Source organism: Vanacampus margaritifer, chromosome 16 (assembly GCF_051991255.1).
Source record: "Vanacampus margaritifer isolate UIUO_Vmar chromosome 16, RoL_Vmar_1.0, whole genome shotgun sequence".
NCBI lineage: Eukaryota > Metazoa > Chordata > Actinopteri > Syngnathiformes > Syngnathidae > Vanacampus > Vanacampus margaritifer.
This window is the reverse complement of record NC_135447.1, coordinates 21,341,381-21,366,905: the sequence shown is the minus strand read 5'-3', so window position 1 is coordinate 21,366,905 and position 25,525 is coordinate 21,341,381.

Sequence of the window (25,525 nt, the reverse complement as noted above, 5' to 3'; positions counted from 1 at the left end):
CATTTTCACCTTCAGTGTACAATCAGGGGCTGAAAACGCGTTTAAAGCAATAAAAAGTTCATTTTGGCTCTCACACCTAAACTAAACGTTGTAGACTCAAAATTTTTGCTGTATTCAGTGTATTCTAGCATCCTGAAGATGATTCCAGCATTAATTTCATCGTGCTTATGCTCATTTTGAAGATTTTGACATTTTCACCTTAAGTGTACAATCAGGGGCTGAAAACGCGTTTAAAGCAATAAAAAGTTCATTTTGGCTCTCACACCTAAACTAAACGTTGTAGACTCAAAATTTTTGCTGTATTTAGTGTATTCTAGCATCCTGAAGATGATTCCAGCATTAATTTCATCGTGCTTATGCTCATTTTGAAGATTTTGACATTTTAACCTAAAGTACACAATCAGGCTGAAAACGCATTTAAAGCAATAAAAAGTTCATTTTGGCTCACACACCTAAAATAAACGTTGTAGACTCAAAATTTTTGCTGTATTCAGTGTATTCTAGCATCCTGAAGATGATTCCAGCATTAATTTCATTGTGCTTATGCTCATTTTTAAGATTTTGACATTTTCACCTTAAGTGTACAATCAGGGGCTGAAAACGCGTTTAAAGCAATAAAAAGTTCATTTTGGCTCTCACACCTAAACTAAACGTTGTAGACTCAAAACTTTTGCTGTATTTAGTGTATTCTAGCATCCTGAAGATGATTCCAGCGTTAATTTCATCGTGCTTATGCTCATTTTGAAGATTTTGACATTTTAACCTAAAGTGCACAATCAGGCTGAAAACGCATTTAAAGCAATAAAAAGTTAATTTTGGCTCTCACACCTAAACTAAACGTTGTAGACTCAAAATTGTTGCTGTATTTAGTGTATTTTAGCATCCTGAAGATGATTCCAGCATTAATTTCATTGTGCTTATGCTCATTTTTAAGATTTTGACATTTTCACCTTAAGTGTACAATCAGGGGCTGAAAACGCGTTTAAAGCAATAAAAAGTTCATTTTGGCTCTCACACCTCAACTAAACGTTGTAGACTCAAAATTTTTGCTGTATTTAGTGTATTCTAGCATCCTGAAGATGATTCCAGCATTAATTTCATCGTGCTTATGCTCATTTTGAAGATTTTGACATTTTAACCTAAAGTGCACAATCAGGCTGAAAACGCATTTAAAGCAATAAAAAGTTCATTTTGGCTCACACACCTAAAATAAACGTTGTAGACTCAAAATTTTTGCTGTATTCAGTGTATTCTAGCATCCTGAAGATGATTCCAGCATTAATTTCATTGTGCTTATGCTCATTTTGAAGATTTTGACATTTTCACCTTAAGTGTACAATCAGGGGCTGAAAACGCATTTAAAGCAATAAAAAGTTCATTTTGGCTGTCACACCTAAACTAAACGTTGTAGACTCAAAATTTTTGCTGTATTTAGTGTATTCTAGCATCCTGAAGATGATTCCAGCATTAATTTCATTGTGCTTATGCTCATTTTTAAGATTTTGACATTTTCACCTAAAGTGCACAATCAGGCTGAAAACGCATTTAAAGCAATAAAAAGTTCATTTTGGCTCTCACACCTAAACTAAACGTTGTAGACTCAAAATTTTTGCTGTATTTAGTGTATTTTAGCATCCTGAAGATGATTCCAGCAATAATTTCATTGTGCTTATGCTCATTTTTTAGATTTTGACATTTTCACCTTAAGTGTACAATCAGGGGCTGAAAACGCGTTTAAAGCAATAAAAAGTTCATTTTGGCTCTCACACCTAAACAAAACGTTGTAGACTCAACATTTTTGCTGTATTTAGTGTATTCTAGCATCCTGAAGATGATTCCAGCATTAATTTCATTGTGCTTATGCTCATTTTTAAGATTTTGACATTTTCACCTAAAGTGCACAATCAGGCTGAAAACGCATTTAAAGCAATAAAAAGTTCATTTTGGCTCTCACACCTAAACTACACGTTGTAGACTCAAATTTTTTGCTGTATTTAGTGTATTTTAGCATCCTGAAGATGATTCCAGCATTAATTTCATTGTGCTTATGTTCATTTTTAAGATTTTGACATTTTTACCTTAATTGTACAATCAGGGGCTGAAAACGCGTTTAAAGCAATAAAAAGTTCATTTTGGCTCTCACACCTAAACTAAACGTTGTAGACTCAAAATTTTTGCTGTATTCAGTGTATTCTAGCATCCTGAAGATGATTCAAGCATTAATTTCATCGTGCTTATGTTCATTTTGAAGATTTTGACATTTTCACCTAAAGTGCACAATCAGGCTGAAAACGCATTTAAAGCAATAAAAAGTTCATTTTGGCTCACACACCTAAAATAAACGTTGTAGACTCAAAATTTTTGCTGTATTTAGTGTATTTTAGCATCCTGAAGATGATTCCAGCATTAATTTCATTGTGCTCATGCTCATTTTGAAGATTTTGACATTTTCACCTTAAGTGTACAATCAGGGGCTGAAAACGCGTTTAAAGCAATAAAAAGTTCATTTTGGCTCTCACACCTAAACTAAACGTTGTAGACTCAAAATTTTTGCTGTATTCAGTGTATTCTAGCATCCTGAAGATGATTCCAGCATTAATTTCATCGTGCTTATGCTCATTTTGAAGATTTTGACATTTTCACCTAAAGTGCACAATCAGGCTGAAAACGCATTTAAAGCAATAAAAAGTTCATTTTGGCTCACACACCTAAAATAAACTTTGTAGACTCAAAATTTTTGCTGTATTTGGTGTATTCTAGAATCCTGAAGATGATTCCAGCATTAATTTCATTGTGCTTATGCTCATTTTGAAGATTTTGACATTTTCACCTTAAGTGTACAATCAGGGGCTGAAAACGCGTTTAAAGCAATAAAAGTTCATTTTGGCTCTCACACCTAAACTAAACGTTGTAGACTCAAAATTTTTGCTGTATTTATTGTATTCTAGCATCCTGAAGATGATTCCAGCATTAATTTCATTGTGCTTATGCTCATTTTTAAGATTTTGACATTTTCACCTAAAGTGCACAATCAGGCTGAAAACGCATTTAAAGCAATAAAAAGTTCATTTTGGCTCTCACACCTAAACTACACGTTGTAGACTCAAATTTTTTGCTGTATTTAGTGTATTTTAGCATCCTGAAGATGATTCCAGCATTAATTTCATTGTGCTTATGTTCATTTTTAAGATTTTGACATTTTCACCTTAAGTGTACAATCAGGGGCTGAAAACGCGTTTAAAGCAATAAAAAGTTCATTTTGGCTCTCACACCTAAACTAAACGTTGTAGACTCAAAATTTTTGCTGTATTCAGTGTATTCTAGCATCCTGAAGATGATTCAAGCATTAATTTCATCGTGCTTATGTTCATTTTGAAGATTTTGACATTTTCACCTAAAGTGCACAATCAGGCTGAAAACGCATTTAAAGCAATAAAAAGTTCATTTTGGCTCACACACCTAAAATAAACGTTGTAGACTCAAAATTTTTGCTGTATTTAGTGTATTCTAGCATCCTGAAGATGATTCCAGCATTAATTTCATTGTGCTTATGCTCATTTTGAAGATTTTGACATTTTCACCTTAAGTGTACAATCAGGGGCTGAAAACGCGTTTAAAGCAATAAAAAGTTCATTTTGGCTCTCACACCTAAACTAAACGTTGTAGACTCAAACTTTTTGCTGTATTCAGTGTATTCTAGCATCCTGAAGATGATTCCAGCATTAATTTCATCGTGCTTATGCACATTTTGAAGATTTTGACATTTTAACCTAAAGTGCACAATCAGGCTGAAAACGCATTTAAAGCAATAAAAAGTTAATTTTGGCTCTCACACCTAAACTAAACGTTGTAGACTCAAAATTGTTGCTGTATTTAGTGTATTTTAGCATCCTGAAGATGATTCCAGCATTAATTTCATTGTGCTTATGCTCATTTTTAAGATTTTGACATTTTCACCTTAAGTGTACAATCAGGGGCTGAAAACGCGTTTAAAGCAATAAAAAGTTCATTTTGGCTCTCACACCTAAACTAAACGTTGTAGACTCAAAATTTTTGCTGTATTCAGTGTATTCTAGCATCCTGAAGATGATTCCAGCATTAATTTCATTGTGCTTATGCTCATTTTTAAGATTTTGACATTTTCACCTAAAGTGCACAATCAGGCTGAAAACGCATTTAAAGCAATAAAAAGTTCATTTTGGCTCTCACACCTAAACTAAACGTTGTAGACTCAAAATTTTTGCTGTATTTAGTGTATTCTAGCATCCTGAAGATGATTCCAGCATTAATTTCATTGTGCTTATGCTCATTTTGAAGATTTTGACATTTTCACCTTAAGTGTACAATCAGGGGCTGAAAACGCGTTTAAAGCAATAAAAAGTTCATTTTGGCTCTCACACCTAAACTAAACGTTGTAGACTCAAAATTTTTGCTGTATTCAGTGTATTCTAGCATCCTGAAGATGATTCCAGCATTAATTTCATTGTGCTTATGCTCATTTTTAAGATTTTGACATTTTCACCTAAAGTGCACAATCAGGCTGAAAACGCATTTAAAGCAATAAAAAGTTCATTTTGGCTCTCACACCTAAACTAAACGTTGTAGACTCAAAATTTTTGCTGTATTTAGTGTATTCTAGCATCCTGAAGATGATTCCAGCATTAATTTCATTGTGCTTATGCTCATTTTGAAGATTTTGACATTTTCACCTTAAGTGTACAATCAGGGGCTGAAAACGCGTTTAAAGCAATAAAAAGTTCATTTTGGCTCTCACACCTAAACTAAACGTTGTAGACTCAAATTTTTTGCTGTATTTAGTGTATTCTAGCATCCTGAAGATGATTCCAGCATTAATTTCATTGTGCTTATGCTCATTTTTAAGATTTTGACATTTTCACCTTAAGTGCACAATCAGGCTGAAAACGCATTTAAAGCAATAAAAAGTTCATTTTGGCTCTCACACCTAAACTAAACGTTGTAGACTCAAAATTTTTGCTGTATTTAGTGTATTTTAGCATCCTGAAGATGATTCCAGCATTAATTTCATTGTGCTTATGCTCATTTTTAAGATTTTGACATTTTCACCTTAAGTGCACAATCAGGCTGAAAACGCATTTAAAGCAATAAAAAGTTCATTTTGGCTCTCACACCTAAACTAAACGTTGTAGACTCAAAATTTTTGCTGTATTTAGTGTATTCTAGCATCCTGAAGATGATTCCAGCATTAATTTCATTGTGCTTATGCTCATTTTGAAGATTTTGACATTTTCACCTTAAGTGTACAATCAGGGGCTGAAAACGCGTTTAAAGCAATAAAAAGTTCATTTTGGCTCTCACACCTAAACTAAACGTTGTAGACTCAAAATTTTTGCTGTATTCAGTGTATTCTAGCATCCTGAAGATGATTCCAGCATTAATTTCATTGTGCTTATGCTCATTTTTAAGATTTTGACATTTTCACCTAAAGTGCACAATCAGGCTGAAAACGCATTTAAAGCAATAAAACGTTCATTTTGGCTCTCACACCTAAACTAAACGTTGTAGACTCAAAATTTTTGCTGTATTTAGTGTATTTTAGCATCCTGAAGATGATTCCAGCATTAATTTCATTGTGCTTATGCTCATTTTTAAGATTTTGACATTTTCACCTTAAGTGTACAATCAGGGGCTGAAAACGCATTTAAAGCAATAAAAAGTTCATTTTGGCTCTCACACCTAAACTAAACGTTGTAGACTCAAAATTTTTGCTGTATTCAGTGTATTCTAGCATCCTGAAGATGATTCCAGCATTAATTTCACACCTAAACTAAACGTTGTAGACTCAAAATTTTTGCTGTATTTAGTGTATTCTAGCATCCTGAAGATGATTCCAGCATTAATTTCATCGTGCTTATGCTCATTTTGAAGATTTTGACATTTTAACCTAAAGTGCACAATCAGGCTGAAAACGCATTTAAAGCAATAAAAAGTTAATTTTGGCTCTCACACCTAAACTAAACGTTGTAGACTCAAAATTGTTGCTGTATTTAGTGTATTCTAGCATCCTGAAGATGATTCTAGCATTAATTTCATTGTGCTTATGCTCATTTTTAAGATTTTGACATTTTCACCTTAAGTGTACAATCAGGGGCTGAAAACGCGTTTGAAGCAATAAAAAGTTCATTTTGGCTCTCACACCTCAACTAAACGTTGTAGACTCAAAATTTTTGCTGTATTTAGTGTATTCTAGCATCCTGAAGATGATTCCAGCATTAATTTCATCGTGCTTATGCTCATTTTGAAGATTTTGACATTTTAACCTAAAGTGCACAATCAGGCTGAAAACGCATTTAAAGCAATAAAAAGTTCATTTTGGCTCACACACCTAAAATAAACGTTGTAGACTCAAAATTTTTGCTGTATTCAGTGTATTCTAGCATCCTGAAGATGATTTTAGCATTAATTTCATTGTGCTTATGCTCATTTTGAAGATTTTGACATTTTCACCTTAAGTGTACAATCAGGGGCTGAAAACGCATTTAAAGCAATAAAAAGTTCATTTTGGCTGTCACACCTAAACTAAACGTTGTAGACTCAAAATTTTTGCTGTATTTAGTGTATTCTAGCATCCTGAAGATGATTCCAGCATTAATTTCATTGTGCTTATGCTCATTTTTAAGATTTTGACATTTTCACCTAAAGTGCACAATCAGGCTGAAAACGCATTTAAAGCAATAAAAAGTTCATTTTGGCTCTCACACCTAAACTAAACGTTGTAGACTCAAAATTTTTGCTGTATTTAGTGTATTTTAGCATCCTGAAGATGATTCCAGCATTAATTTCATTGTGCTTATGCTCATTTTTAAGATTTTGACATTTTCACCTTAAGTGTACAATCAGGGGCTGAAAACGCGTTTAAAGCAATAAAAAGTTCATTTTGGCTCTCACACCTAAACTAAACGTTGTAGACTCAAAATTTTTGCTGTATTCAGTGTATTCTAGCATCCTGAAAATGATTCCAGCATTAATTTCATCGTGCTTATGCTCATTTTGAAGATTTTGACATTTTCACCTAAAGTGCACAATCAGGCTGAAAACGCATTTAAAGGAATAAAAAGTTCATTTTGGCTCACACACCTAAAATAAACGTTGTAGACTCAAATTTTTGCTGTATTTAGTGTATTCTAGCATCCTGAAGATGATTCCAGCATTAATTTCATTGTCCTTATGCTCATTTTGAAGATTTTGACATTTTCACCTTAAGTGTACAATCAGGGGCTGAAAACGCGTTTAAAGCAATAAAAAGTTCATTTTGGCTCTCACACCTAAACTAAACGTTGTAGACTCAAAATTTTTGCTGTATTCAGTGTATTCTAGCATCCTGAAGATGATTCCAGCATTAATTTCATCGTGCTTATGCTCATTTTGAAGATTTTGACATTTTCACCTAAAGTGCACAATCAGGCTGAAAACGCATTTAAAGCAATAAAAAGTTCATTTTGGCTCACACACCTAAAATAAACTTTGTAGACTCAAAATTTTTGCTGTATTTGGTGTATTCTAGAATCCTGAAGATGATTCCAGCATTAATTTCATTGTGCTTATGCTCATTTTGAAGATTTTGACATTTTCACCTTAAGTGTACAATCACGGGCTGAAAACGCGTTTAAAGCAATGAAAGTTCATTTTGGCTCTCACACCTAAACTAAACGTTGTAGACTCAAAATTTTTGCTGTATTTATTGTATTCTAGCATCCTGAAGATGATTCCAGCATTAATTTCATTGTGCTTATGCTCATTTTTAAGATTTTGACATTTTCACCTAAAGTGCACAATCAGGCTGAAAACGCATTTAAAGCAATAAAAAGTTCATTTTGGCTCTCACACCTAAACTACACGTTGTAGACTCAAATTTTTTGCTGTATTTAGTGTATTTTAGCATCCTGAAGATGATTCCAGCATTAATTTCATTGTGCTTATGTTCATTTTTAAGATTTTGACATTTTCACCTTAATTGTACAATCAGGGGCTGAAAACGCGTTTAAAGCAATAAAAAGTTCATTTTGGCTCTCACACCTAAACTAAACGTTGTAGACTCAAAATTTTTGCTGTATTCAGTGTATTCTAGCATCCTGAAGATGATTCAAGCATTAATTTCATCGTGCTTATGTTCATTTTGAAGATTTTGACATTTTCACCTAAAGTGCACAATCAGGCTGAAAACGCATTTAAAGCAATAAAAAGTTCATTTTGGCTCACACACCTAAAATAAACGTTGTAGACTCAAAATTTTTGCTGTATTTAGTGTATTTTAGCATCCTGAAGATGATTCCAGCATTAATTTCATTGTGCTCATGCTCATTTTTAAGATTTTGACATTTTCACCTTAAGTGTACAATCAGGGGCTGAAAACGCGTTTAAAGCAATAAAAAGTTCATTTTGGCTCTCACACCTAAACTAAACGTTGTAGACTCAAAATTTTTGCTGTATTCAGTGTATTCTAGCATCCTGAAGATGATTCCAGCATTAATTTCATCGTGCTTATGCTCATTTTGAAGATTTTGACATTTTCACCTAAAGTGCACAATCAGGCTGAAAACGCATTTAAAGCAATAAAAAGTTCATTTTGGCTCACACACCTAAAATAAACTTTGTAGACTCAAAATTTTTGCTGTATTTGGTGTATTCTAGAATCCTGAAGATGATTCCAGCATTAATTTCATTGTGCTTATGCTCATTTTGAAGATTTTGACATTTTCACCTTAAGTGTACAATCAGGGGCTGAAAACGCGTTTAAAGCAATAAAAGTTCATTTTGGCTCTCACACCTAAACTAAACGTTGTAGACTCAAAATTTTTGCTGTATTTATTGTATTCTAGCATCCTGAAGATGATTCAAGCATTAATTTCATCGTGCTTATGTTCATTTTGAAGATTTTGACATTTTCACCTTAAGTGCACAATCAGGCTGAAAACGCATTTAAAGCAATAAAAAGTTCATTTTGGCTCACACACCTAAAATAAACGTTGTAGAGTCAAAATTTTTGCTGTATTTAGTGTATTCTAGCATCCTGAAGATGATTCCAGCATTAATTTCATTGTGCTTATGCTCATTTTGAAGATTTTGACATTTTCACCTTCAGTGTACAATCAGGGGCTGAAAACGCGTTTAAAGCAATAAAAAGTTCATTTTGGCTCACACACCTAAAATAAACGTTGTAGAGTCAAAATTTTTGCTGTATTTAGTGTATTCTAGCATCCTGAAGATGATTCCAGCATTAATTTCATTGTGCTTATGCTCATTTTGAAGATTTTGACATTTTCACCTTCAGTGTACAATCAGGGGCTGAAAACGCGTTTAAAGCAATAAAAAGTTCATTTTGGCTCTCACACCTAAACTAAACGTTGTAGACTCAAAATTTTTGCTGTATTTAGTGTATTCTAGCATCCTGAAGATGATTCCAGCATTAATTTCATCGTGCTTATGCTCATTTTGAAGATTTTGACATTTTAACCTAAAGTACACAATCAGGCTGAAAACGCATTTAAAGCAATAAAAAGTTCATTTTGGCTCACACACCTAAAATAAACGTTGTAGACTCAAAATTTTTGCTGTATTCAGTGTATTCTAGCATCCTGAAGATGATTCCAGCATTAATTTCATTGTGCTTATGCTCATTTTTAAGATTTTGACATTTTCACCTTAAGTGTACAATCAGGGGCTGAAAACGCGTTTAAAGCAATAAAAAGTTCATTTTGGCTCTCACACCTAAACTAAACGTTGTAGACTCAAAATTTTTGCTGTATTTAGTGTATTCTAGCATCCTGAAGATGATTCCAGCGTTAATTTCATCGTGCTTATGCTCATTTTGAAGATTTTGACATTTTAACCTAAAGTGCACAATCAGGCTGAAAACGCATTTAAAGCAATAAAAAGTTAATTTTGGCTCTCACACCTAAACTAAACGTTGTAGACTCAAAATTGTTGCTGTATTTAGTGTATTTTAGCATCCTGAAGATGATTCCAGCATTAATTTCATTGTGCTTATGCTCATTTTTAAGATTTTGACATTTTCACCTTAAGTGTACAATCAGGGGCTGAAAACGCGTTTAAAGCAATAAAAAGTTCATTTTGGCTCTCACACCTCAACTAAACGTTGTAGACTCAAAATTTTTGCTGTATTTAGTGTATTCTAGCATCCTGAAGATGATTCCAGCATTAATTTCATCGTGCTTATGCTCATTTTGAAGATTTTGACATTTTAACCTAAAGTGCACAATCAGGCTGAAAACGCATTTAAAGCAATAAAAAGTTCATTTTGGCTCACACACCTAAAATAAACGTTGTAGACTCAAAATTTTTGCTGTATTCAGTGTATTCTAGCATCCTGAAGATGATTCCAGCATTAATTTCATTGTGCTTATGCTCATTTTGAAGATTTTGACATTTTCACCTTAAGTGTACAATCAGGGGCTGAAAACGCATTTAAAGCAATAAAAAGTTCATTTTGGCTGTCACACCTAAACTAAACGTTGTAGACTCAAAATTTTTGCTGTATTTAGTGTATTCTAGCATCCTGAAGATGATTCCAGGATTAATTTCATTGTGCTTATGCTCATTTTTAAGATTTTGACATTTTCACCTAAAGTGCACAATCAGGCTGAAAACGCATTTAAAGCAATAAAAAGTTCATTTTGGCTCTCACACCTAAACTAAACGTTGTAGACTCAAAATTTTTGCTGTATTTAGTGTATTTTAGCATCCTGAAGATGATTCCAGCAATAATTTCATTGTGCTTATGCTCATTTTTAAGATTTTGACATTTTCACCTTAAGTGTACAATCAGGGGCTGAAAACGCGTTTAAAGCAATAAAAAGTTCATTTTGACTCTCACACCTAAACTAAACGTTGTAGACTCAAAATTTTTGCTGTATTCAGTGTATTCTAGCATCCTGAAGATGATTCCAGCATTAATTTCATCGTGCTTATGCTCATTTTGAAGATTTTGACATTTTCACCTAAAGTGCACAATCAGGCTGAAAACGCATTTAAAGGAATAAAAAGTTCATTTTGGCTCACACACCTAAAATAAACGTTGTAGACTCAAATTTTTGCTGTATTTAGTGTATTCTAGCATCCTGAAGATGATTCCAGCATTAATTTCATTGTCCTTATGCTCATTTTGAAGATTTTGACATTTTCACCTTAAGTGTACAATCAGGGGCTGAAAACGCGTTTAAAGCAATAAAAAGTTCATTTTGGCTCTCACACCTAAACTAAACGTTGTAGACTCAAAATTTTTGCTGTATTCAGTGTATTCTAGCATCCTGAAGATGATTCCAGCATTAATTTCATCGTGCTTATGCTCATTTTGAAGATTTTGACATTTTCACCTAAAGTGCACAATCAGGCTGAAAACGCATTTAAAGCAATAAAAAGTTCATTTTGGCTCACACACCTAAAATAAACGTTGTAGACTCAAAATGTTTGCTGTATTTAGTGTATTTTAGCATCCTGAAGATGATTCCAGCAATAATTTCATTGTGCTCATGCTCATTTTGAAGATTTTGACATTTTCACCTTAAGTGTACAATCAGGGGCTGAAAACGCGTTTAAAGCAATAAAAAGTTCATTTTGGCTCTCACACCTAAACTAAACGTTGTAGACTCAAAATTTTTGCTGTATTCAGTGTATTCTAGCATCCTGAAGATGATTCCAGCATTAATTTCATCGTGCTTATGCTCATTTTGAAGATTTTGACATTTTCACCTAAAGTGCACAATCAGGCTGAAAACGCATTTAAAGCAATAAAAAGTTCATTTTGGCTCACACACCTAAAATAAACTTTGTAGACTCAAAATTTTTGCTGTATTTGGTGTATTCTAGAATCCTGAAGATGATTCCAGCATTAATTTCATTGTGCTTATGCTCATTTTGAAGATTTTGACATTTTCACCTTAAGTGTACAATCAGGGGCTGAAAACGCGTTTAAAGCAATAAAAGTTCATTTTGGCTCTCACACCTAAACTAAACGTTGTAGACTCAAAATTTTTGCTGTATTTATTGTATTCTAGCATCCTGAAGATGATTCCAGCATTAATTTCATTGTGCTTATGTTCATTTTTAAGATTTTGACATTTTCACCTTAATTGTACAATCAGGGGCTGAAAACGCGTTTAAAGCAATAAAAAGTTCATTTTGGCTCTCACACCTAAACTAAACGTTGTAGACTCAAAATTTTTGCTGTATTCAGTGTATTCTAGCATCCTGAAGATGATTCAAGCATTAATTTCATCGTGCTTAAGTTCATTTTGAAGATTTTGACATTTTCACCTAAAGTGCACAATCAGGCTGAAAACGCATTTAAAGCAATAAAAAGTTCATTTTGGCTCACACACCTAAAATAAACGTTGTAGACTCAAAATTTTTGCTGTATTTAGTGTATTTTAGCATCCTGAAGATGATTCCAGCATTAATTTCATTGTGCTCATGCTCATTTTTAAGATTTTGACATTTTCACCTTAAGTGTACAATCAGGGGCTGAAAACGCGTTTAAAGCAATAAAAAGTTCATTTTGGCTCTCACACCTAAACTAAACGTTGTAGACTCAAAATTTTTGCTGTATTCAGTGTATTCTAGCATCCTGAAGATGATTCCAGCATTAATTTCATCGTGCTTATGCTCATTTTGAAGATTTTGACATTTTCACCTAAAGTGCACAATCAGGCTGAAAACGCATTTAAAGCAATAAAAAGTTCATTTTGGCTCACACACCTAAAATAAACTTTGTAGACTCAAAATTTTTGCTGTATTTGGTGTATTCTAGAATCCTGAAGATGATTCCAGCATTAATTTCATTGTGCTTATGCTCATTTTGAAGATTTTGACATTTTCACCTTAAGTGTACAATCAGGGGCTGAAAACGCGTTTAAAGCAATAAAAGTTCATTTTGGCTCTCACACCTAAACTAAACGTTGTAGACTCAAAATTTTTGCTGTATTTATTGTATTCTAGCATCCTGAAGATGATTCAAGCATTAATTTCATCGTGCTTATGTTCATTTTGAAGATTTTGACATTTTCACCTTAAGTGCACAATCAGGCTGAAAACGCATTTAAAGCAATAAAAAGTTCATTTTGGCTCACACACCTAAAATAAACGTTGTAGAGTCAAAATTTTTGCTGTATTTAGTGTATTCTAGCATCCTGAAGATGATTCCAGCATTAATTTCATTGTGCTTATGCTCATTTTGAAGATTTTGACATTTTCACCTTCAGTGTACAATCAGGGGCTGAAAACGCGTTTAAAGCAATAAAAAGTTCATTTTGGCTCTCACACCTAAACTAAACGTTGTAGACTCAAAATTTTTGCTGTATTCAGTGTATTCTAGCATCCTGAAGATGATTCCAGCATTAATTTCATCGTGCTTATGCTCATTTTGAAGATTTTGACATTTTCACCTTAAGTGTACAATCAGGGGCTGAAAACGCGTTTAAAGCAATAAAAAGTTCATTTTGGCTCTCACACCTAAACTAAACGTTGTAGACTCAAAATTTTTGCTGTATTTAGTGTATTCTAGCATCCTGAAGATGATTCAAGCATTAATTTCATCGTGCTTATGCTCATTTTGAAGATTTTGACATTTTAACCTAAAGTACACAATCAGGCTGAAAACGCATTTAAAGCAATAAAAAGTTCATTTTGGCTCACACACCTAAAATAAACGTTGTAGACTCAAAATTTTTGCTGTATTCAGTGTATTCTAGCATCCTGAAGATGATTCCAGCATTAATTTCATTGTGCTTATGCTCATTTTTAAGATTTTGACATTTTCACCTTAAGTGTACAATCAGGGGCTGAAAACGCGTTTAAAGCAATAAAAAGTTCATTTTGGCTCTCACACCTAAACTAAACGTTGTAGACTCAAAACTTTTGCTGTATTTAGTGTATTCTAGCATCCTGAAGATGATTCCAGCGTTAATTTCATCGTGCTTATGCTCATTTTGAAGATTTTGACATTTTAACCTAAAGTGCACAATCAGGCTGAAAACGCATTTAAAGCAATAAAAAGTTAATTTTGGCTCTCACACCTAAACTAAACGTTGTAGACTCAAAATTGTTGCTGTATTTAGTGTATTTTAGCATCCTGAAGATGATTCCAGCATTAATTTCATTGTGCTTATGCTCATTTTTAAGATTTTGACATTTTCACCTTAAGTGTACAATCAGGGGCTGAAAACGCGTTTAAAGCAATAAAAAGTTCATTTTGGCTCTCACACCTCAACTAAACGTTGTAGACTCAAAATTTTTGCTGTATTTAGTGTATTCTAGCATCCTGAAGATGATTCCAGCATTAATTTCATCGTGCTTATGCTCATTTTGAAGATTTTGACATTTTAACCTAAAGTGCACAATCAGGCTGAAAACGCATTTAAAGCAATAAAAAGTTCATTTTGGCTCACACACCTAAAATAAACGTTGTAGACTCAAAATTTTTGCTGTATTCAGTGTATTCTAGCATCCTGAAGATGATTCCAGCATTAATTTCATTGTGCTTATGCTCATTTTGAAGATTTTGACATTTTCACCTTAAGTGTACAATCAGGGGCTGAAAACGCATTTAAAGCAATAAAAAGTTCATTTTGGCTGTCACACCTAAACTAAACGTTGTAGACTCAAAATTTTTGCTGTATTTAGTGTATTCTAGCATCCTGAAGATGATTCCAGCATTAATTTCATTGTGCTTATGCTCATTTTTAAGATTTTGACATTTTCACCTAAAGTGCACAATCAGGCTGAAAACGCATTTAAAGCAATAAAAAGTTCATTTTGGCTCTCACACCTAAACTAAACGTTGTAGACTCAAAATTTTTGCTGTATTTAGTGTATTTTAGCATCCTGAAGATGATTCCAGCAATAATTTCATTGTGCTTATGCTCATTTTTTAGATTTTGACATTTTCACCTTAAGTGTACAATCAGGGGCTGAAAACGCGTTTAAAGCAATAAAAAGTTCATTTTGGCTCTCACACCTAAACAAAACGTTGTAGACTCAACATTTTTGCTGTATTTAGTGTATTCTAGCATCCTGAAGATGATTCCAGCATTAATTTCATTGTGCTTATGCTCATTTTTAAGATTTTGACATTTTCACCTAAAGTGCACAATCAGGCTGAAAACGCATTTAAAGCAATAAAAAGTTCATTTTGGCTCTCACACCTAAACTACACGTTGTAGACTCAAATTTTTTGCTGTATTTAGTGTATTTTAGCATCCTGAAGATGATTCCAGCATTAATTTCATTGTGCTTATGTTCATTTTTAAGATTTTGACATTTTTACCTTAATTGTACAATCAGGGGCTGAAAACGCGTTTAAAGCAATAAAAAGTTCATTTTGGCTCTCACACCTAAACTAAACGTTGTAGACTCAAAATTTTTGCTGTATTCAGTGTATTCTAGCATCCTGAAGATGATTCAAGCATTAATTTCATCGTGCTTATGTTCATTTTGAAGATTTTGACATTTTCACCTAAAGTGCACAATCAGGCTGAAAACGCATTTAAAGCAATAAAAAGTTCATTTTGGCTCACACACCTAAAATAAACGTTGTAGACTCAAAATTTTTGCTGTATTTAGTGTATTTTAGCATCCTGAAGATGATTCCAGCATTAATTTCATTGTGCTCATGCTCATTTTGAAGATTTTGACATTTTCACCTTAAGTGTACAATCAGGGGCTGAAAACGCGTTTAAAGCAATAAAAAGTTCATTTTGGCTCTCACACCTAAACTAAACGTTGTAGACTCAAAATTTTTGCTGTATTCAGTGTATTCTAGCATCCTGAAGATGATTCCAGCATTAATTTCATCGTGCTTATGCTCATTTTGAAGATTTTGACATTTTCACCTAAAGTGCACAATCAGGCTGAAAACGCATTTAAAGCAATAAAAAGTTCATTTTGGCTCACACACCTAAAATAAACTTTGTAGACTCAAAATTTTTGCTGTATTTGGTGTATTCTAGAATCCTGAAGATGATTCCAGCATTAATTTCATTGTGCTTATGCTCATTTTGAAGATTTTGACATTTTCACCTAAAGTGCACAATCAGGCTGAAAACGCATTTAAAGCAATAAAAAGTTCATTTTGGCTCACACACCTAAAATAAACGTTGTAGACTCAAAATTTTTGCTGTATTTAGTGTATTCTAGCATCCTGAAGATGATTCCAGCATTAATTTCATTGTGCTTATGCTCATTTTGAAGATTTTGACATTTTCACCTTAAGTGTACAATCAGGGGCTGAAAACGCGTTTAAAGCAATAAAAAGTTCATTTTGGCTCTCACACCTAAACTAAACGTTGTAGACTCAAAATTTTTGCTGTATTCAGTGTATTCTAGCATCCTGAAGATGATTCCAGCATTAATTTCATCGTGCTTATGCACATTTTGAAGATTTTGACATTTTAACCTAAAGTGCACAATCAGGCTGAAAACGCATTTAAAGCAATAAAAAGTTAATTTTGGCTCTCACACCTAAACTAAACGTTGTAGACTCAAAATTGTTGCTGTATTTAGTGTATTTTAGCATCCTGAAGATGATTCCAGCATTAATTTCATTGTGCTTATGCTCATTTTTAAGATTTTGACATTTTCACCTTAAGTGTACAATCAGGGGCTGAAAACGCGTTTAAAGCAATAAAAAGTTCATTTTGGCTCTCACACCTAAACTAAACGTTGTAGACTCAAAATTTTTGCTGTATTCAGTGTATTCTAGCATCCTGAAGATGATTCCAGCATTAATTTCATTGTGCTTATGCTCATTTTTAAGATTTTGACATTTTCACCTAAAGTGCACAATCAGGCTGAAAACGCATTTAAAGCAATAAAAAGTTCATTTTGGCTCTCACACCTAAACTAAACGTTGTAGACTCAAAATTTTTGCTGTATTTAGTGTATTCTAGCATCCTGAAGATGATTCCAGCATTAATTTCATTGTGCTTATGCTCATTTTGAAGATTTTGACATTTTCACCTTAAGTGTACAATCAGGGGCTGAAAACGCGTTTAAAGCAATAAAAAGTTCATTTTGGCTCTCACACCTAAACTAAACGTTGTAGACTCAAAATTTTTGCTGTATTCAGTGTATTCTAGCATCCTGAAGATGATTCCAGCATTAATTTCATTGTGCTTATGCTCATTTTTAAGATTTTGACATTTTCACCTAAAGTGCACAATCAGGCTGAAAACGCATTTAAAGCAATAAAAAGTTCATTTTGGCTCTCACACCTAAACTAAACGTTGTAGACTCAAAATTTTTGCTGTATTTAGTGTATTCTAGCATCCTGAAGATGATTCCAGCATTAATTTCATTGTGCTTATGCTCATTTTGAAGATTTTGACATTTTCACCTTAAGTGTACAATCAGGGGCTGAAAACGCGTTTAAAGCAATAAAAAGTTCATTTTGGCTCTCACACCTAAACTAAACGTTGTAGACTCAAATTTTTTGCTGTATTTAGTGTATTCTAGCATCCTGAAGATGATTCCAGCATTAATTTCATTGTGCTTATGCTCATTTTTAAGATTTTGACATTTTCACCTTAAGTGCACAATCAGGCTGAAAACGCATTTAAAGCAATAAAAAGTTCATTTTGGCTCTCACACCTAAACTAAACGTTGTAGACTCAAAATTTTTGCTGTATTTAGTGTATTTTAGCATCCTGAAGATGATTCCAGCATTAATTTCATTGTGCTTATGCTCATTTTTAAGATTTTGACATTTTCACCTAAAGTGCACAATCAGGCTGAAAACGCATTTAAAGCAATAAAAAGTTCATTTTGGCTCTCACACCTAAACTAAACGTTGTAGACTCAAAATTTTTGCTGTATTTAGTGTATTTTAGCATCCTGAAGATGATTCCAGCAATAATTTCATTGTGCTTATGCTCATTTTTTAGATTTTGACATTTTCACCTTAAGTGTACAATCAGGGGCTGAAAACGCGTTTAAAGCAATAAAAAGTTCATTTTGGCTCTCACACCTAAACAAAACGTTGTAGACTCAACATTTTTGCTGTATTTAGTGTATTCTAGCATCCTGAAGATGATTCCAGCATTAATTTCATTGTGCTTATGCTCATTTTTAAGATTTTGACATTTTCACCTAAAGTGCACAATCAGGCTGAAAACGCATTTAAAGCAATAAAAAGTTCATTTTGGCTCTCACACCTAAACTACACGTTGTAGACTCAAATTTTTTGCTGTATTTAGTGTATTTTAGCATCCTGAAGATGATTCCAGCATTAATTTCATTGTGCTTATGTTCATTTTTAAGATTTTGACATTTTTACCTTAATTGTACAATCAGGGGCTGAAAACGCGTTTAAAGCAATAAAAAGTTCATTTTGGCTCTCACACCTAAACTAAACGTTGTAGACTCAAAATTTTTGCTGTATTCAGTGTATTCTAGCATCCTGAAGATGATTCAAGCATTAATTTCATCGTGCTTATGTTCATTTTGAAGATTTTGACATTTTCACCTAAAGTGCACAATCAGGCTGAAAACGCATTTAAAGCAATAAAAAGTTCATTTTGGCTCACACACCTAAAATAAACGTTGTAGACTCAAAATTTTTGCTGTATTTAGTGTATTTTAGCATCCTGAAGATGATTCCAGCATTAATTTCATTGTGCTCATGCTCATTTTGAAGATTTTGACATTTTCACCTTAAGTGTACAATCAGGGGCTGAAAACGCGTTTAAAGCAATAAAAAGTTCATTTTGGCTCTCACACCTAAACTAAACGTTGTAGACTCAAAATTTTTGCTGTATTCAGTGTATTCTAGCATCCTGAAGATGATTCCAGCATTAATTTCATCGTGCTTATGCTCATTTTGAAGATTTTGACATTTTCACCTAAAGTGCACAATCAGGCTGAAAACGGATTTAAAGCAATAAAAAGTTCATTTTGGCTCACACACCTAAAATAAACTTTGTAGACTCAAAATTTTTGCTGTATTTGGTGTATTCTAGAATCCTGAAGATGATTCCAGCATTAATTTCATTGTGCTTATGCTCATTTTGAAGATTTTGACATTTTCACCTTAAGTGTACAATCAGGGGCTGAAAACGCGTTTAAAGCAATAAAAGTTCATTTTGGCTCTCACACCTAAACTAAACGTTGTAGACTCAAAATTTTTGCTGTATTTATTGTATTCTAGCATCCTGAAGATGATTCCAGCATTAATTTCATTGTGCTTATGCTCATTTTTAAGATTTTGACATTTTCACCTAAAGTGCACAATCAGGCTGAAAACGCATTTAAAGCAATAAAAAGTTCATTTTGGCTCTCACACCTAAACTACACGTTGTAGACTCAAATTTTTTGCTGTATTTAGTGTATTTTAGCATCCTGAAGATGATTCCAGCATTAATTTCATTGTGCTTATGTTCATTTTTAAGATTTTGACATTTTCACCTTAAGTGTACAATCAGGGGCTGAAAACGCGTTTAAAGCAATAAAAAGTTCATTTTGGCTCTCACACCTAAACTAAACGTTGTAGACTCAAAATTTTTGCTGTATTCAGTGTATTCTAGCATCCTGAAGATGATTCAAGCATTAATTTCATCGTGCTTATGTTCATTTTGAAGATTTTGACATTTTCACCTAAAGTGCACAATCAGGCTGAAAACGCATTTAAAGCAATAAAAAGTTCATTTTGGCTCACACACCTAAAATAAACGTTGTAGACTCAAAATTTTTGCTGTATTTAGTGTATTTTAGCATCCTGAAGATGATTCCAGCATTAATTTCATTGTGCTCATGCTCATTTTTAAGATTTTGACATTTTCACCTTAAGTGTACAATCAGGGGCTGAAAACGCGTTTAAAGCAATAAAAAGTTCATTTTGGCTCTCACACCTAAACTAAACGTTGTAGACTCAAAATTTTTGCTGTATTCAGTGTATTCTAGCATCCTGAAGATGATTCAAGCATTAATTTCATCGTGCTTATGTTCATTTTGAAGATTTTGACATTTTCACCTTAAGTGCACAATCAGGCTGAAAACGCATTTAAAGCAATAAAAAGTTCATTTTGGCTCACACACCTAAAATAAACGTTGTAGACTCAAAATTTTTGCTGTATTTAGTGTATTCTAGCATCCTGAAGATGATTCCAGCATTAATTTCATTGTGCTTATGCTCATTTTGAAGATTTTGACATTTTCACCTTAAGTGTACAATCAGGGGCTGAAAACGCGTTTAAAGCAATAAAAAGTTCATTTTGGCTCTCACACCTAAACTAAACGTTGTAGACTCAAAATTTTTGCTGTATTCAGTGTATTCTAGCATCCTGAAGATGATTCCAGCATTAATTTCATCGTGCTTATGCACATTTTGAAGATTTTGACATTTTAACCTAAAGTGCACAATCAGGCTGAAAACGCATTTAAAGCAATAAAAAGTTAATTTTGGCTCTCACACCTAAACTAAACGTTGTAGACTCAAAATTGTTGCTGTATTTAGTGTATTTTAGCATCCTGAAGATGATTCCAGCATTAATTTCATTGTGCTTATGCTCATTTTTAAGATTTTGACATTTTCACCTTAAGTGTACAATCAGGGGCTGAAAACGCGTTTAAAGCAATAAAAAGTTCATTTTGGCTCTCACACCTAAACTAAACGTTGTAGACTCAAAATTTTTGCTGTATTCAGTGTATTCTAGCATCCTGAAGATGATTCCAGCATTAATTTCATTGTGCTTATGCTCATTTTTAAGATTTTGACATTTTCACCTAAAGTGCACAATCAGGCTGAAAACGCATTTAAAGCAATAAAAAGTTCATTTTGGCTCTCACACCTAAACTAAACGTTGTAGACTCAAAATTTTTGCTGTATTTAGTGTATTCTAGCATCCTGAAGATGATTCCAGCATTAATTTCATTGTGCTTATGCTCATTTTGAAGATTTTGACATTTTCACCTTAAGTGTACAATCAGGGGCTGAAAACGCGTTTAAAGCAATAAAAAGTTCATTTTGGCTCTCACACCTAAACTAAACGTTGTAGACTCAAAATTTTTGCTGTATTCAGTGTATTCTAGCATCCTGAAGATGATTCCAGCATTAATTTCATTGTGCTTATGCTCATTTTTAAGATTTTGACATTTTCACCTAAAGTGCACAATCAGGCTGAAAACGCATTTAAAGCAATAAAAAGTTCATTTTGGCTCTCACACCTAAACTAAACGTTGTAGACTCAAAATTTTTGCTGTATTTAGTGTATTCTAGCATCCTGAAGATGATTCCAGCATTAATTTCATTGTGCTTATGCTCATTTTGAAGATTTTGACATTTTCACCTTAAGTGTACAATCAGGGGCTGAAAACGCGTTTAAAGCAATAAAAAGTTCATTTTGGCTCTCACACCTAAACTAAACGTTGTAGACTCAAATTTTTTGCTGTATTTAGTGTATTCTAGCATCCTGAAGATGATTCCAGCATTAATTTCATTGTGCTTATGCTCATTTTTAAGATTTTGACATTTTCACCTTAAGTGCACAATCAGGCTGAAAACGCATTTAAAGCAATAAAAAGTTCATTTTGGCTCTCACACCTAAACTAAACGTTGTAGACTCAAAATTTTTGCTGTATTTAGTGTATTTTAGCATCCTGAAGATGATTCCAGCATTAATTTCATTGTGCTTATGCTCATTTTTAAGATTTTGACATTTTCACCTTAAGTGTACAATCAGGGGCTGAAAACGCATTTAAAGCAATAAAAAGTTCATTTTGGCTCTCACACCTAAACTAAACGTTGTAGACTCAAAATTTTTGCTGTATTCAGTGTATTCTAGCATCCTGAAGATGATTCCAGCATTAATTTCACACCTAAACTAAACGTTGTAGACTCAAAATTTTTGCTGTATTTAGTGTATTCTAGCATCCTGAAGATGATTCCAGCATTAATTTCATCGTGCTTATGCTCATTTTGAAGATTTTGACATTTTAACCTAAAGTGCACAATCAGGCTGAAAACGCATTTAAAGCAATAAAAAGTTAATTTTGGCTCTCACACCTAAACTAAACGTTGTAGACTCAAAATTGTTGCTGTATTTAGTGTATTCTAGCATCCTGAAGATGATTCTAGCATTAATTTCATTGTGCTTATGCTCATTTTTAAGATTTTGACATTTTCACCTTAAGTGTACAATCAGGGGCTGAAAACGCGTTTGAAGCAATAAAAAGTTCATTTTGGCTCTCACACCTCAACTAAACGTTGTAGACTCAAAATTTTTGCTGTATTTAGTGTATTCTAGCATCCTGAAGATGATTCCAGCATTAATTTCATCGTGCTTATGCTCATTTTGAAGATTTTGACATTTTAACCTAAAGTGCACAATCAGGCTGAAAACGCATTTAAAGCAATAAAAAGTTCATTTTGGCTCACACACCTAAAATAAACGTTGTAGACTCAAAATTTTTGCTGTATTCAGTGTATTCTAGCATCCTGAAGATGATTTTAGCATTAATTTCATTGTGCTTATGCTCATTTTGAAGATTTTGACATTTTCACCTTAAGTGTACAATCAGGGGCTGAAAACGCATTTAAAGCAATAAAAAGTTCATTTTGGCTGTCACACCTAAACTAAACGTTGTAGACTCAAAATTTTTGCTGTATTTAGTGTATTCTAGCATCCTGAAGATGATTCCAGCATTAATTTCATTGTGCTTATGCTCATTTTTAAGATTTTGACATTTTCACCTAAAGTGCACAATCAGGCTGAAAACGCATTTAAAGCAATAAAAAGTTCATTTTGGCTCTCACACCTAAACTAAACGTTGTAGACTCAAAATTTTTGCTGTATTTAGTGTATTTTAGCATCCTGAAGATGATTCCAGCATTAATTTCATCGTGCTTATGCTCATTTTGAAGATTTTGACATTTTCACCTAAAGTGCACAATCAGGCTGAAAACGCATTTAAAGGAATAAAAAGTTCATTTTGGCTCACACACCTAAAATAAACGTTGTAGACTCAAATTTTTGCTGTATTTAGTGTATTCTAGCATCCTGAAGATGATTCCAGCATTAATTTCATTGTCCTTATGCTCATTTTGAAGATTTTGACATTTTCACCTTAAGTGTACAATCAGGGGCTGAAAACGCGTTTAAAGCAATAAAAAGTTCATTTTGGCTCTCACACCTAAACTAAACGTTGTAGACTCAAAATTTTTGCTGTATTCAGTGTATTCTAGCATCCTGAAGATGATTCCAGCATTAATTTCATCGTGCTTATGCTCATTTTGAAGATTTTGACATTTTCACCTAAAGTGCACAATCAGGCTGAAAACGCATTTAAAGCAATAAAAAGTTCATTTTGGCTCACACACCTAAAATAAACTTTGTAGACTCAAAATTTTTGCTGTATTTGGTGTATTCTAGAATCCTGAAGATGATTCCAGCATTAATTTCATTGTGCTTATGCTCATTTTGAAGATTTTGACATTTTCACCTTAAGTGTACAATCACGGGCTGAAAACGCGTTTAAAGCAATAAAAGTTCATTTTGGCTCTCACACCTAAACTAAACGTTGTAGACTCAAAATTTTTGCTGTATTTATTGTATTCTAGCATCCTGAAGATGATTCCAGCATTAATTTCATTGTGCTTATGCTCATTTTTAAGATTTTGACATTTTCACCTAAAGTGCACAATCAGGCTGAAAACGCATTTAAAGCAATAAAAAGTTCATTTTGGCTCTCACACCTAAACTACACGTTGTAGACTCAAATTTTTTGCTGTATTTAGTGTATTTTAGCATCCTGAAGATGATTCCAGCATTAATTTCATTGTGCTTATGTTCATTTTTAAGATTTTGACATTTTCACCTTAATTGTACAATCAGGGGCTGAAAACGCGTTTAAAGCAATAAAAAGTTCATTTTGGCTCTCACACCTAAACTAAACGTTGTAGACTCAAAATTTTTGCTGTATTCAGTGTATTCTAGCATCCTGAAGATGATTCCAGCATTAATTTCATCGTGCTTATGCTCATTTTGAAGATTTTGACATTTTCACCTAAAGTGCACAATCAGGCTGAAAACGCATTTAAAGCAATAAAAAGTTCATTTTGGCTCACACACCTAAAATAAACTTTGTAGACTCAAAATTTTTGCTGTATTTGGTGTATTCTAGAATCCTGAAGATGATTCCAGCATTAATTTCATTGTGCTTATGCTCATTTTGAAGATTTTGACATTTTCACCTTAAGTGTACAATCAGGGGCTGAAAACGCGTTTAAAGCAATAAAAGTTCATTTTGGCTGTCACACCTAAACTAAACGTTGTAGACTCAAAATTTTTGCTGTATTTATTGTATTCTAGCATCCTGAAGATGATTCCAGCGTTAATTTCATCGTGCTTATGCTCATTTTGAAGAGTTTGACATTTTAACCTAAAGTGCACAATCAGGCTGAAAACGCATTTAAAGCAATAAAAAGTTAATTTTGGCTCTCACACCTAAAATAAACGTTGTAGACTCAAATTTTTGCTGTATTTAGTGTATTTTAGCATCCTGAAGATGATTCCAGCATTAATTTCATCGTGCTTATGTTCATTTTGAAGATTTTGACATTTTCACCTTAAGTGCACAATCAGGCTGAAAACGCATTTAAAGCAATAAAAAGTTCATTTTGGCTCACACACCTAAAATAAATGTTGTAGAGTCAAAATTTTTGCTGTATTTAGTGTATTCTAGCATCCTGAAGATGATTCCAGCATTAATTTCATTGTGCTTATGCTCATTTTGAAGATTTTGACATTTTCACCTTCAGTGTACAATCAGGGGCTGAAAACGCGTTTAAAGCAATAAAAAGTTCATTTTGGCTCTCACACCTAAACTAAACGTTGTAGACTCAAAATTTTTGCTGTATTCAGTGTATTCTAGCATCCTGAAGATGATTCCAGCATTAATTTCATCGTGCTTATGCTCATTTTGAAGATTTTGACATTTTCACCTTAAGTGTACAATCAGGGGCTGAAAACGCGTTTAAAGCAATAAAAAGTTCATTTTGGCTCTCACACCTAAACTAAACGTTGTAGACTCAAAATTTTTGCTGTATTTAGTGTATTCTAGCATCCTGAAGATGATTCCAGCATTAATTTCATCGTGCTTATGCTCATTTTGAAGATTTTGACATTTTAACCTAAAGTACACAATCAGGCTGAAAACGCATTTAAAGCAATAAAAAGTTCATTTTGGCTCACACACCTAAAATAAACGTTGTAGACTCAAAATTTTTGCTGTATTCAGTGTATTCTAGCATCCTGAAGATGATTCCAGCATTAATTTCATTGTGCTTATGCTCATTTTTAAGATTTTGACATTTTCACCTTAAGTGTACAATCAGGGGCTGAAAACGCGTTTAAAGCAATAAAAAGTTCATTTTGGCTCTCACACCTAAACTAAACGTTGTAGACTCAAAATTTTTGCTGTATTTAGTGTATTCTAGCATCCTGAAGATGATTCCAGCGTTAATTTCATCGTGCTTATGCTC